Below are 13,114 nucleotides of genomic sequence, written 5' to 3'. Positions count from 1 at the left end.
TGTTCTCCAGTGCTCCAGTGCTCCTCTTCTCCCGTTCTCCAGTTCATATGTTCTCGGAGTTTTCTTGTTGTCCATTCTCCAGTGCTTCTCTTCTCCATTTCTAGAGTGACCGGGGCTCCAGTTCTCCAGTTCTTCAGTTCCCTAGTGATCCAGTGCTCCGGTTCTCCAGTGCTCTAGTTCACCATTCTCCAGTGCTTTGTTCACCAGGTTTGCTATTCTACAGCTCTCATGTTCTCCAGTTCTCCTGTTCTCCAGTTCTTCAGTGCTCCAGTGTTCCTGTTCTTTATAGCTTCTGTTTTCCAGTTCTCCTGTTCTCCAATGCTCCAGTGCTCCTGTTCTCCAGTTCTCCTCTTCTCCTGTTCTCCAATTCTCCAATGCTCCCATTCTCCAGTTCACATATTCTCCAGTGCGCCAGTTCTCCAGTTCTCCTGTTGTCTAGTTGCCAGCTCTTCAGTTCTCCAGTGCTCCTGCTCTTCAGTGCTCCATTTATCCAGTGCTCCAGTTTTCCAGTTCTCCAGCACTCAAGTGCTCCAGATTGCTAGTGCTCCAGTTTTCCTGTTCTCCATTCTCCAGCACTCCTGTTCTCCAGTTGTAGAGTGCTCCTGTTCTCCAGTTCTCCAGTGCGCCAGTTCTCCGGTGCTCGAGTGCTGCAGTTCTCCAGTGCTCCATTTCTCCATTCACCCGTGCTTCTGTACTCCAGGTTTGCTATTCTCCAGCTCTCATGTTCTACAGTTCTCCAGTGCTCCTGTTGTCCTGTTCTCCAGTTCACAGTTCTCCAGTTCTCCAGTGCTCCAGTGCTCCTGTTCTTCAGTGCTGCTGTTTTTCAGTTTTCCTGTTCTCATGTTCTCCAGTTCTCTTGTTCTGCAATGCCCCAGTGCTAAAGTGCTCAAGTGCCCCAGTGCTACAATTCTCCTGTTCTCCAGTTTTCCATTGCTCCTGTTCCCTAGTGTTCCAGTTCTCCAGTTCTGCAATTCTCCAGTTCTCCAGTGCTCCAGTACCCTTGTTCTTCAGTGCTCCAGTTATCCAGTGCTCATGTTCTCCATTCTCCAGTGCTCCTGTTCTCCAGTTTTGCTATTTTTCAGCTCTCATGTTCTCCAGTTCTCCTGTTATCCTGTCATCCAGTTCTCAGTTCTCCAGCTCTCCAGTGCTCCAGTGCTCCTGTTCTTCGGTGCTCCAATTATTCATTGCTCTGGTTCTCCTGTTCTTCAGTGCTCCAGTTATCCAGTGCCCCTGTTCCCCAGTTCTCCAGATGTCCAGTTCTCCTGTTCTCCAGTTCTCCAGTGCTCCTGGTTTCCAGTTCCCCTGTTCTCCAGTACTCCGATTCACCTATTCTCCAGTCCTCCAGTTCTACTGTTATCCAGGGCTCCAGTGCTCCTTCTCCGGTTCTCCAGTTGATATGTTCACCAGTTTTCATGTTCTCCATTCTCCAGTGCTCCTCTTCTCCATTTCTAGAGTGCTCCTGTTCTCCAGTTCTTCAGTTCTCCAGTGATTCAGAGTTCCAGTTCTCCAGTGCTATATTTCTCCATTCTCCAGTGCACTGTTATCCAGTTGTGCTATTCTACAGCTCTCATGTTCTCCAGTTCTCCTGTTGCCCTCTTCTCCAGTTCACAGTTCTGCAGTGCTCCTGTTTTACAGTTCTCCAATGCTCCAGTTCTCCAGACCTCCTCTTCTGCTGTTCTTTAATTCTCCAGTGCTCCTGTTCTCCATTTCTAGAGTGCTCCGGTTCTCCAGTTCTCCTCTTCTCCAGTTCTCCAGTTCTACAGTTCTTCAGTTCCCTAGTGATCCAGTGTTCCAGTTCTACAGTGCTCCAGTTCTCCATTCTCCAGTGCTCCGGTTTGCCAGTTTTGCTATTCTACAGCTCTCGTGTTCTCCAGTTCTGCTGTTGTCCTGTTCTATGTTTTCCAGTTCTCCTGTTCTCCAGTGCTCCAGTGCTCCTGTTCTCCAGTTCTCCTCTTCTCCTGTTTTCCAATTCTTCAATGCTCCTGTTCTCCAGCACTCATGCTCTCCAGTTCTCTTGTTTTCCTGTTCTCCTGTTATCCAGTTCTCCTGTTCTCTGATTCTCCCAATCTCCAGTTCTCCTGTTTTCCATTTCTCCATTTCTCCAGTGCTCCTGTGTTACTGTTCTCCTGTTCTCCAATTCTCCAGTTCACTTGTTCTCCAGTGCTCCAGTTCGCCAGTTGTCGTCTTCTCCTGTTCTCCAATTCTCCAATGCTCCCGTTCTCCACTTCACATAATCTCCAGTGCTCCAATTCTCCAGTGCTCCAGTTCTCCAGTTCTCTTGTTCTCCTTTTTTTTCCAGTGCTCCAGTTCTCCTGTTCTCCTGTTCTCCAGATCTCCAGATCTCCAGTTCTCCTGTTCTCCAGTTATCCAGTTCACCTCTTCTCCAGTGCTCCAGTGCTCCTCTTCCCCGGTTCTCCATTTCATATGTTCTCCAGTTTTCCTGTTCTCCATTCTCCAGCACTCCTGTTCTCCAGTTCTAAAGTGCTCCAGTTCTCCTGTTCGTCAGTGCTCCAGTGCTGCAGTTTTCCAGTGCTCCATTTCTCCATTCACCCGTGCTTTTGTACTCCCAGTTTGCTATTCTCCAGCTCTCATGTTCTCCAGTTCTCCAGCTCTCCAGTGCTCCTGTTCTTCAGTGCTTCTTTTTTTCAGTTTTCCTGTTCTCATATTCTCCAGTTCTCCTGTTCTCCAGTGCCCCAGTGCTAAAGTGCTCAAGTGCCCCAGTGCTACAATTCTCCTGTTCTCCAGTGTTCCAGTGCTCCTGTTCTCCAGTTCTCTAGTGCTCCTGTTTTCAAGTTATCCTGTTCTCCAGTTCTCTAGATGTCTAGTTCTCCTGTACTCCTATTCTCCAGTGCTATTGTTTTCCAGTTCTCCAATGCTCCAGTGCTCCTCTTCTCTGGCTCTGCAGTTCATATGTTCTCCAGCTTTCACGTTCCCCATCTCGAGAGTGCTCCAGTGCTCCAGTTCTCCTCTTCTCCTGTTCTCCAGTTCTCCAGTTCTTTAGTTCCCTAGTGATCCAGTGCTCCTATTCTCCAGTGCTCCAGTTCTCCATTCTCCAGTGCTCCCGTTCAACAGTTTTGCTATTCCCCAGCTCTCATGTTCTCCAGTTTACAGTTCTCCAGTTCTTCAGTGCTCCAGTGCTCCTGTTCTTTATAGCTTCTGTTTTCCAGTTCTCCTGTTCTCCAGTGCTTCTGTTCTCCAGTTCTCCTCTTCTCCTGTTCTCCAATTCTCCAGTGCTCCTGTTCTCCAGCGCTCATGCTCTCCAGTTCTCCTGTTTTCCTGTTCTCCAGTTCTCCTGTTCTCCAGTTCTCCAAATCTCCAGTTCTCCTGTTTTCCAGTTCTCCATTTCTCCAGTGCATCTGTTTTACTGTTCTCCAGCTCTCCAGATCACCTGTTCTCCAGTTCTCCAGTCCACCTGTTGTCCAATTCTCCAGTTCACCTGTTGCCCAGTTCTCTTCTTCTCCTGTTCCCCAATTCTCCAATGCTCCCATTCTCCAGTTCACATATTCTCCAGTGCACCAATTCTCCAGTGCGCCAGTTCTCTTGTTGTCTAGTTGCCAGCTCTTCAGTTCTACATTGCTCCAGCTCTTCAGTGCTCCAGTTATCCAGTGCTCCAGTTTTCCAGTTCTCCAGTGCTCCAACACTAAAGTGCTCCAGATTGATAGTGCTCCTGTTTTCCAGTTCTCCTGATCTCCAGTTCTCCAGATCTCCAGGTCTCCTGTTCTCCAGTTCTCCAGTTCACCCGTTCTCCAGTGCTCCAATGCTCCTCTACCCCAGTTCTCCAGTTCATATGTTCTCCAGTTTTCCTGTTCTCGATTCTCCAGCACTCCTGTTCTCCAGTTGTAGAGTGCTCCAGTTCTCCAGTTCTCCAGTTCTCCAGTGCTCCAGTGCTCCAGTGCTGAAGTTCTCCAGTGCTCCATTTCTCCATTCACCCGTGCTTCTGTACTCCAGGTTTTCTATTCTCCAGCTCTCATGTTCTCCAGTTCTCCAGTGCTCCTGTTGTCCTGTTCTCCAGTTCACAGTTCTCCAGCTCTCCAGTGCTCCAGTGCTCCTGTTCTTCAGTGCTGCTGCTTTTCAGTTTTCCTGTTCTCATGTTCTCCAGTTCTCCTATTCTGCAGTGCCCAAGTGCTAAAGTGCTCAAGTTACCCAGTGCTACAATTCTCCTGTTCTCCAGTTTTCCAGTGCTCCTGTTCCCTAGTGTTCCAGTTCTCCAGTTCTGCAATTCTCCAGTTATCCAGTGCTCCAGTGCCCCTGTTCTTCAGTGCTCCAGTTATCCAGTGCTCCTGGTCTCCATTCTCCAGTGCTCCTGTCCTCCAGTTTTGCTATTCTCCAGCTCTCAGGTTCTCCAGTTCTCCTGTTGTCCTGTTGTCCTGTCGTCCAGTTCTCAGTTCTCCAGCTCTCCAGTGCTCCAGTGCTCCTGTTCTTCGGTGCTCCAATTATTTATTGCTCTGGTTCTCCTGTTCTTCAGTGCTCCAGTTATCCAGTGCTCCTGTTCCCCAGTTCTCCAGATGTCCAGTTCTCCTGTTCTCCAGTTCTCTAGTGCTCCTATTTTCCAGTTCTCCAGTACTCCGGTTCACCTATTCTCCAGTCCTCCAGTTCTACTGTTCTCCAGTTCATATGTTCACCAGTTTTCATGTTCTCCATTCTCCAGTGCGCCTCTTCTCCATTTCTAGAGTGCTCCTGTTCTCCAGTTCTTCAGTTCTCTAGTGATCCAGAGCTCCAGTTCTCCAGTGCTCCAGTTCTCCATTCTCCAGTGCACTGTTATCCAGTTTTGCTATTCTACAGCTCTCATGTTCTCCAGTTCTCCTGTTGTCCTGTTCTCCAGTTCACAGATCAGCAGTCCTCCTGTTTTACAGTTCTCCAATGCTCCAGTTCCCCAGATCTCCTATTTTCCTGTTCTTTAATTATCCAGTGCTCCTGTTCTCCATTTCTAGAGTGCTCCGGTTCTCCAGTTCTCCTCTTCTCTTGTTCTCCAGTTCTCCAGTTCTTCAGTTCCCTAGTGATCCAGTGTTCCAGTTCTACAGTGCTCCGGTTCTCCATTCTCCGGTGCTCCTGTTTGCTAGTTTTGCTATTCTACAGCTCTCATGTTCTCCAGTTCTGCTGTTGTCCAGTTCTCCGGTTCACAGTTCTCCAGTTCTCCAGTGCTCCAGCGCTCCTGTTCTTCATAGCTTCTGTTTTCCAGTTCTCCTGTTCTCCAGTGCTCCAGTGCTCATGTTCTCCAGTTCTCCTCTTCTCCTGTTTTCCAATTCTTCAGTGCTCCTGTTCTCCAGCGCCCATGCTCTCCAGTTCTCCTGTTTTCCTGTTCTCCTGTTCTCAAGTTCTCCTGTTCTCTGGTTCTCCCAATCTCCAGTTCTCCTGTTTTCCATTTCTCCATTTCTCCAGTGCTCCTGTTTTACTGTTCTCCTGTTCTCCAGTTCTCCAGTTCACTTGTTCTCCAGTGCTCCAGTTCGCCAGTTCTCCTCTTCTCCTGTTCTCCAATTCTCCAATGCTCCCGTTCTCCACTTCACATAATCTCCAGTGCTCCAAATCTCCAGTGCTCCAATTCACCTGTTCTCCTATTCTCCAGTTGCCAGCCCCCAAGTTCTCCAGTGCTCCAGTTCTTCAATGCTCCAGTTCTCCAGTGCTCCAGTTTTCCATTTTCCAGTGCTCCAGTTCTCCAGTTCTCTTGTTCTCCTTTTTTCCAGTGCTCCAGTTCTCCAGTTCTCCTGTTCTCCAATTGCCAGCCCCCCAGTTCTCCAGTGCTCCAGTACTCCTGCTCTTCAGTGCTCCCGTTCTCCAGGACTCAATTACTCCAGATTGCTAGTGCTCCAGTTTTCCAGTTCTCCTGTTCTCCAGTTCTCCAGCTCTCCAGATCTCCAGTTCCCCTGTGCTCCAGTTCTCCAGTTCACCTCTTCTCCAATGCTCCAGTGCTCCTCTTCCCCAGTTCTCAATTTCATATGTTCTCCAGTTTTCCTGTTCTCCATTCTCCAGCACTCCTGTTCTCCAGTTCTAGAGTGCTCCAGTTCTCCTGTTCTCCAGTGCTCCAGTGCTGCAGTTCTCCAGTGCTCCAGTTCTCCATTCACCCATGCTTCTGTACTCCAGGTTTGCTATTCTCCAGCTCTCATGTTCTCCAGTTCTCCAGTGCTCCTGTTGTCCTGTTCTCCAGTTCACAGTTCTCCAGCTCTTCAGTGCTCCAGTGCCCTTGTTCTTCAGTGCTTCTGTTTTTCAGTTTTCCTGTTCTCATGTTCTTAAGTTCTCCTGTTCTGCAGTGCCCCAGTGCTAAAGTGCTCAAGTGCCCCAGTGCTACAATTCTCCTGTTCTCCAGTTTTCCAGTGCTCCTGTTCCCTAGTGTTCCAGTTCTCCAGTTCTCCAGTGCTCCAGTGTGCTTGTTCTTCAGTGCTCCAGTTATCTAGTGCTCCTGGTCTCCAGTTCTCCAGTGTTCCATTCTCCATTTCTCCTCTTCTCCTCTTCTCCAGTTCTCTAGTGCTCCTGTTTTGCAGATATCTTGTTCTCCAGTTCTCCAGATGTTCAGTTCTCCTGTTCTCCAGTTCTCCAGTGCTCCTGTTTTCCAGTTCTCCTGTTGTCCAGTACTCCGGTTCACCTATTCTCCAGTGCTCCAATTCTACTGTTATCCAGGGCTCCAGTGCTCCTCTTCTCCAGTTCTCCAGTTCTTTTGTTCTCCAGTTATCATGTTCTCCATTCTCCAGTGCTCCTCTTCTCCATTTCTAGAGTGCTCCTGTTCTCCAGTTCTTCAGTTCTCTAGTGATCCAGAGCTCCAGTTCTCCAGTGCTCCAGTTCTCCATTTTCCAGTGCAACTGTTACCAGTTTTGCTATTCTACAGCTCTCATGTTCTCCAGTTCTCCTGTTGTCCTGTTCTGCAGTTCACAGTTCTGCAGTGCTCCTGTTTTACAGTTCTCAAATTCTCCAGTTCTCCAGATCTCCTCTTCTGCTGTTCTCTAATTCTCCAGTGCTCATGTTCTCCATTTCTAGAGTGCTCTGGTTCTCCAGTTCTCCTCTTCTCATGTTCTCCAGTTCTCAAGTTCTCCAGTTCTTCAGTTCCCTAGTGATCCAGTGTTCCAGTTCTACAGTGCTCCAGTTCTCCATTCTCCAGTGCTCCTGTTTGCCAGTTTTGCTATTCTACAGTTCTCATGTTCTTCAGTTCTGCTGTTGTCCTGTTCGCTGGTTCACAGTTCTCCAGTTCTCTAGTGCTCCAGTGCTCCTGTTCTTCACAGCTTCTGTTTTCCAGTTCTCCTGTTCTCCAGTGCTCCAGTGCTCCTGTTCTCCAGTTCTCCTCTTCACCTGTTCTCCAATTCTTCAGTGCTCCTGTTCTCCAGCTCTCATGTTCTCCAGTTGTCCTCATTTCCAGTTCTCCTGTTCTCCAGTTCTCCTGTTTTCCAGTTCTCCAGATCTCCAGTTCTCCTGTTTTACATTTTTCCTGTTCTCCAGTTCACCTGTTCTCCAGTTCTCAGGTGCTACAGTTCTCCAGTTCTCCTGTTCTTCAATTGTCCAGTGCTCCTGTTCTCCAGTTCGCCTGTTCTCCAGTTGTCTGGATCACCTGTTCTCCAGTACTCCAATGCTAAAGTGCTCACGTTCCCCATTGTTACAATTCTCCAATGCTCCTGTTCACTTGTTCTCCAGTTCTCCAGTTCTCCAGTGCTCCAGTTCTCCAGTGCTCCAATTCTCCTCTGCTCCAGTTCTCCAGTTCTCCCGTTCCCCAGAGTTCCAGTTCTCTATTTCTCCTCTTCTCCAGTTCTCCAGATCTCCAGATCTCCAGTTCTCCTGTTCCCCAGCTCTCCAGTTCACCTCTTCTCCAATGCTCCAGTGCTTGTCTTCCCCTGTTCTCCAGTTCATATGTTCTCCAGTTTTCCTGTTCTCCATTCTCCAGTGCTCCTGTTCTCCAGTTCTCCAGTGCTCCAGTTATCCATTCTCCAGTGCTCCTGTTTCCCAGTTCTCTTTTTCTCCAGTGCTCAAGTGCTCCTCTTCCCCAGTTCTCCAGTTCATATGTTCCCCAGTTTTCCTGTTCTCCATTCTCCAGTGCTCCTGTTCTCCAGTTCTCCAGTGCTCCAGTGCTCCTGTTCTTCAGTACTCCAATTATCCATTGCTCTAGTTCTCCTATTCTCTAGTTCTAAAGATCTCCTGTTCTTCAGTTCTCCAGTGCTCCAGTTCTCCGGTGCTCCAGTTCTCCAGCCCAGTTTAATTGTTCTCCGATGTCGAGCTCCACAGTTCTCCAGTGCTCCAGTGCTCCTGTGCTTCAGTGCTTCAGTTATCCAGTTCTCCAGTTCTGCTGTTCTCCTGTTATTTAGTGCTCCAATGCTCCAGTTCTCCAATTCTCCAGCTCTCCAGTGCTCCAGTGTTTCTGTTCTTCAGTCCTCCTGTTCTCCAGTGCTCCAGTTGTCCATTTCTCCTCTTCTCCAGTTCCCTAGTGCTTCTGTTTTACAGTTCTCCAGTTCACCCGTTCTCCAGTTCTCGTGTTTTCCAATTCTCCATTTCTACAGTGCTCCTGTTTTCCAGTTCTCCTGTTCTCCCGTACACTGGTTCACCTGTTCTTCAGCTCTCCAGTTCTCCAGTGCTCCAGTGCTCCTGTTCTCCGGTTCTCCAGTTCATATGTTCTCCAGTTTTCATGTTTTCCATTCTCCAGTGTTCTTCTTCTCCATTTCTAGAGTGCTCTGGTTCTCCAGTTCTCCTCTTCTCCTGTTCTCTAGTTCTCCAGTTCTTCAGTTCCCTAGTGATCCAGTGTTCCAGTTCTCCAGTGCTCCAGTTCTCCATTCTCCAGTGCTCCTGTTCACCAGTTTTGCTATTCGACAGCTCTCATATTCTCCAGTTCTCCTATTGTCCCGTTCGCCAGTTCACAGTTCTCCAGTTCTTCAGTGTTCCAGTGCTCCTGTTCTTCATAGCTTCTGTTTTCCAGTTCTCCTGTTCTCCAGTGCTCCAGTGCTCCTGTTCCCCAGTTCTCCTGTTTTCTAGTTTTCCATTTCTCCAGTGCCCCTGTTTTACTGTTCTCCTGTTCTCCACTTCTCCAGTTCACTTGTTCTCCAGTTCTCAAGTTCTCTAGTTCTCCAGTTCACATATTCTACAGTGCTCCTGTTTTCCAGTTCCCTGTTCTCTGGTTCTCCGGTTCACCTTAACTCCAGTACCCCAGTGCTAAAGTGCTCCAGTTCCCCAATGCTACAATTCTCCAATGCTCCTGTTCTCCAGTTTGCCAGTTCTCCTGTTTTCCAGTTCTCCTGTTCTCCAGTTCTCCAGTGCTCCTGTTCTCAAGTTCTCCAGTGCTCCAGTGCTCCAGTTCTCCAGTGCTCTAGTTCTCCAGTTCTCCTGTTCTCCAGTTGCCAGCTCCCCAGTTCTCCAGTGGTCCAGTGCTCCTGCTCTTCACTGCTCCTGTTCTCCAGTGCTCCAGTTCTCCAGTTCTCCAGCTCGCAAGTGCTCCAAATCTCTAGTGCTCCTGTTTTCCAGTTCTCCTGTTCTCCAGTTCTCCAGATCTCCAGATCTCCAGTTCTCCTGTTCTCCCATTCTCCAGTTCACCTGTTCTCCAGTGCTCCAATGCTCCTCTTCCCCGGTTCTCCAGTTCATATGTTCTCCACTTTTCCTCTTCTCCATTCACCAGCACTCCAGTTCTCCAGTTCTAGAGTGCTCTAGTTCTGCAGTTCTCCAGTGCTCCAGTGCTGCAGGTTTCCAGTGCTCCATTTCTCCATTCACCCGTGCTTCTGTACTCCAGATTTGCTATTCTCCAGCTCTCATGTTCTCCAGTTCTCCAGTGCTCCTGTTCTCCAGCTGTCAAGTGCTCCAGATCTCTAGTGCTCCTGTTTTCCAGTTCTCCTGTTCTCCAGTTCTCCAGATCTCCAGATCTCCAGTTCTCCTGTTCTCCCATTCTCAAGTTCACCTGTTCTCCAGTGCTCCAGTGCTCCTCTTCCCTGGTTCTTCAGTTCATATGTTCTCCACTTTTCCTCTTCTCCATTCACCAGCACTCCAGTTCTCCAGTTCTAGAGTGCTCTAGTTCTGCAGTTCTCCAGTGCTCCAGTGCTGCAGGTTTCCAGTGCTCCATTTCTCCATTCACCCGTGCTTCTGTACTCCAGATTTGCTATTCTCCAGCTCTCATGTTCTCCAGTTCTCCAGTGCTCCTGTTCTCCAGCTGTCAAGTGCTCCAGATCTCTAGTGCTCCTGTTTTCCAGTTCTCCTGTTCTCCAGTTCTCCAGATCTCCAGATCTCCAGTTCTCCTGTTCTCCCATTCTCAAGTTCACCTGTTCTCCAGTGCTCCAGTGCTTCTCTTCCCCGGTTCTTCAGTTCATATGTTCTCCACTTTTCCTCTTCTCCATTCACCAGCACTCCAGTTCTCCAGTTCTAGAGTGCGCCAGTTCTGCAGTTCTCCAGTGCTCCACTTCTGCAGTTCTCCAGTGCTCCATTTCTTCATTCACCCGTGCTTCTGCACTCCAGGTTTGCTATTCTCCAGCTCTCATGTTCTCCAGTTCTCCAATGCTCCTGTTGTCCTGTTCTCCAGTTCACAGTTCTCCAGCTCTCCAGTGCTCTAGTGCTCCTGTTTTTCAGTGCTGCTGTTTTTCAGTTTTCCTGTTCTCATGTTCTCCAGTTCTCCTGTTCTGCAGTGCCCCAGTGCTAAAGTGCTCAAGTTCCCCAATGCTACAATTCTCCTGTTCTCCAGTGCTCCTGTTCCCTGGTGTTACAGTTCTCCAGTTCTGCAGTTCTCCAGTTCTCCACTGCCCCTGTTCTTCAGTGCTCCAGTTATCCAGTGCTCCTGTTCTCCAGTTCTCCAGTGTTCCAGTTATCCATTTCTCCTGTTCTCCTGTTCTCCAGTTCTCTAGTGCTCCTGTTTTCCAGTTTTCCCGTTCTCCAGTTCTCCAGTGCTCCTGTTTTCCAATTCTCCTATTCTCCAGTACTTCGGTTCGCCTATTCTCCAGTGCTCCAGTTCTACTGTTCTCCAGTGCTCCAGTGCTCCTCTTCTCCGGTTCTCCAGTTCATATGTTCTCCAGTTTTCATGTTCTCCATTCTCCAGTGCTCCTCTTCTCCATTTCTAGAGTTCTCTGTTCTCCAGTTCTCCAGTTCTTCAGTTCGCTAGTGATCCAGAGCTCCAGTCCTCCAGTGCTCCAGTTCTCCATTCTCCAGTGCTCCTGTTCGCCAGTTTTGCTATTCTACAGCTCTCATGTTCTCCAGTTCTTCTGTTCTTCATAGCTTCTGTTTTCCAGTTCTCATGTTCTCCAGTGCTCCTGTTCTCCAATTCTCCTCTTCTCCTGTTCTCCAGTTGCCCATTTCGCTAGTGCTCCTGTTTTACAGTTCTCCAATGCTCCAGTTCTCCAGATCTCATCTTTTGTTGTTCTCTAATTTCCCAGTGTTCCTGTTCTCCATTTCTAGAGTGCTCCGGTTCTCCAGTTCTCCTCTTCTCCTGTTCTCTAGTTTTCCAGTTCTTCAGTTCCCTAGTGATCCAGTGTTCCAGTTCTCCAGTGCTCCAGTTCTCCATTCTCCAGTGCTCCTGTTTGCCAGTATTGCTATTCTATAGCTCCATGTTCTTCAGTTCTGCTGTTATCCTGTTCTCTGGTTCACAGTTCTCCAGTTCTCCAGTGCTCCAGAGCTCCTGTTGTTCTTTGCTTCTGTTTTCCAGTTCTCCTGTTCTCCAGTGCTCCAGTGCTCATGTTCTCCAGTTCTCCTGTTCTCCTGTTCTCCTGTTCTCCAATTCTTCAGTGCTCCTGTTCTCCAGCTCTCATGCTCTCCAGTTCTCCTGGATTCCAGTTCTCCTGTTCTCCAGTTCTACTGTTTTCCAGTTCTCCAGATCTCCAGTTCTCCTGTTTTACATTTCTCCTGTTCTCCAGTTCTCAAGTGCTCCAGTTCCCCAGTTCTCCTCTTCTCCTGTTCTCCAATTGTCCGCTGCTCCTGTTCTCCAGTTCACATATTCTCCAGTGCTCCTGTTTTCCAGTTCACCTGTTCTCCAGTTGTCCAGATCACCTGTTCTCCAGTACCCCAGTGCTAAACTGCTCCAGTTCCCCGATGCTACAATTCTCCAATGCTCCTGTTCGCCAGTTCTCCTGTTCTCCAGTTCTCCAGTGCTCCAGTTCTCCAGTGTTCCAATTCTCCAGTGCTCCAGTTCTCCAGTTCTCCAGTGTTCCAGTTCTCCATTTCTCCTCTTCTCCTGTTCTGCAGTTCTCCAGATCTCCAGATCTTCAGTTCTCCAGTTCACCTCTTCTCCAATGCTCCAGTGCTCATCTTCCCTGGTTCTCCAGTTAATATGTTCTCCAGTTTTCCTGTTCTCCATTCTCCAGTGCTCCTGTTCTCCAATTCTCCAGTGCTCCAGCTCTCCGGTGCTCCAGTTCTACTATTCTCCAGTGTTCCAGTGGTCCTCCTCTCAGGTTCTCCAGTTCATATGTTCTCCAGTTTTCATGTTCTCCATTCTCCAGTGCTCCTGTTCTCCATTTCTAGAGTGATCCAATGCTCCAGTTCCCTAGCACTCTAGTTCTCCAGTGCTCCAGTGCTCCTGTCCTTCATAGCTTCTGTTTTCCAGTTCCCCTGTTCTCCAGTGCTCCTGTGCTCCAGTTCTCCTCTTCTCCTGTTCTCCAATTCACCAGTGGTCCTGTTCTCCCGCTCTCATTTTCACCAGTTCTCCCATTTTCCAGTTCTCTAGATCTCCAGTTCTCCTCTTCCCCTGTTCTCCAGTTCTCCAGTTCTTCAGTCCCCTAGTGATCCAATGCTCCAGTTCCCCAGCACTCTAGTTCTCCAGTGCTCCAGTGCTCCTGTCCTTCATAGCTTCTGTTTTCCAGTTCCCCTGTTCTCCAGTGCTCCTGTGCTCCAGTTCTCCTCTTCTCCTGTTCTCCAATTCACCAGTGCTCCTGTTCTCCCGCTCTCATTTTCGCCAGTTCTCCCGTTTTCCAGTTCTCTAGATCTCCAGTTCTCCAGTGCTCCAGTTCTCCATTTCTCTGGTTCTCCTGCTCTCCAGTGCTCCAGCTCTCCAGTTCTCTAGCTCTGAAGTGCTCCAGATCTCTAGTGCTCCTGTTTTCCAGTTCTCCAGTTCTCTAGTTCACACGTTCGCCATTGCTCCAGTGCTCCTCTTCTCCCGTTCTCCAGTTCATATGTTCTCCAGTTTTCCTGTTCTCCATTTCCCAGTGCTCCTGTTTTCCAGTTGTAGAGTGCTCCAGTTCTCCAG

Source organism: Pristiophorus japonicus, chromosome 14 (assembly GCF_044704955.1).
Source record: "Pristiophorus japonicus isolate sPriJap1 chromosome 14, sPriJap1.hap1, whole genome shotgun sequence".
NCBI classification, from domain to species: Eukaryota; Metazoa; Chordata; class Chondrichthyes; family Pristiophoridae; genus Pristiophorus; species Pristiophorus japonicus.
The sequence above is the reverse complement of the archived record's forward strand: the minus strand, read 5'-3'. Positions refer to the sequence as shown.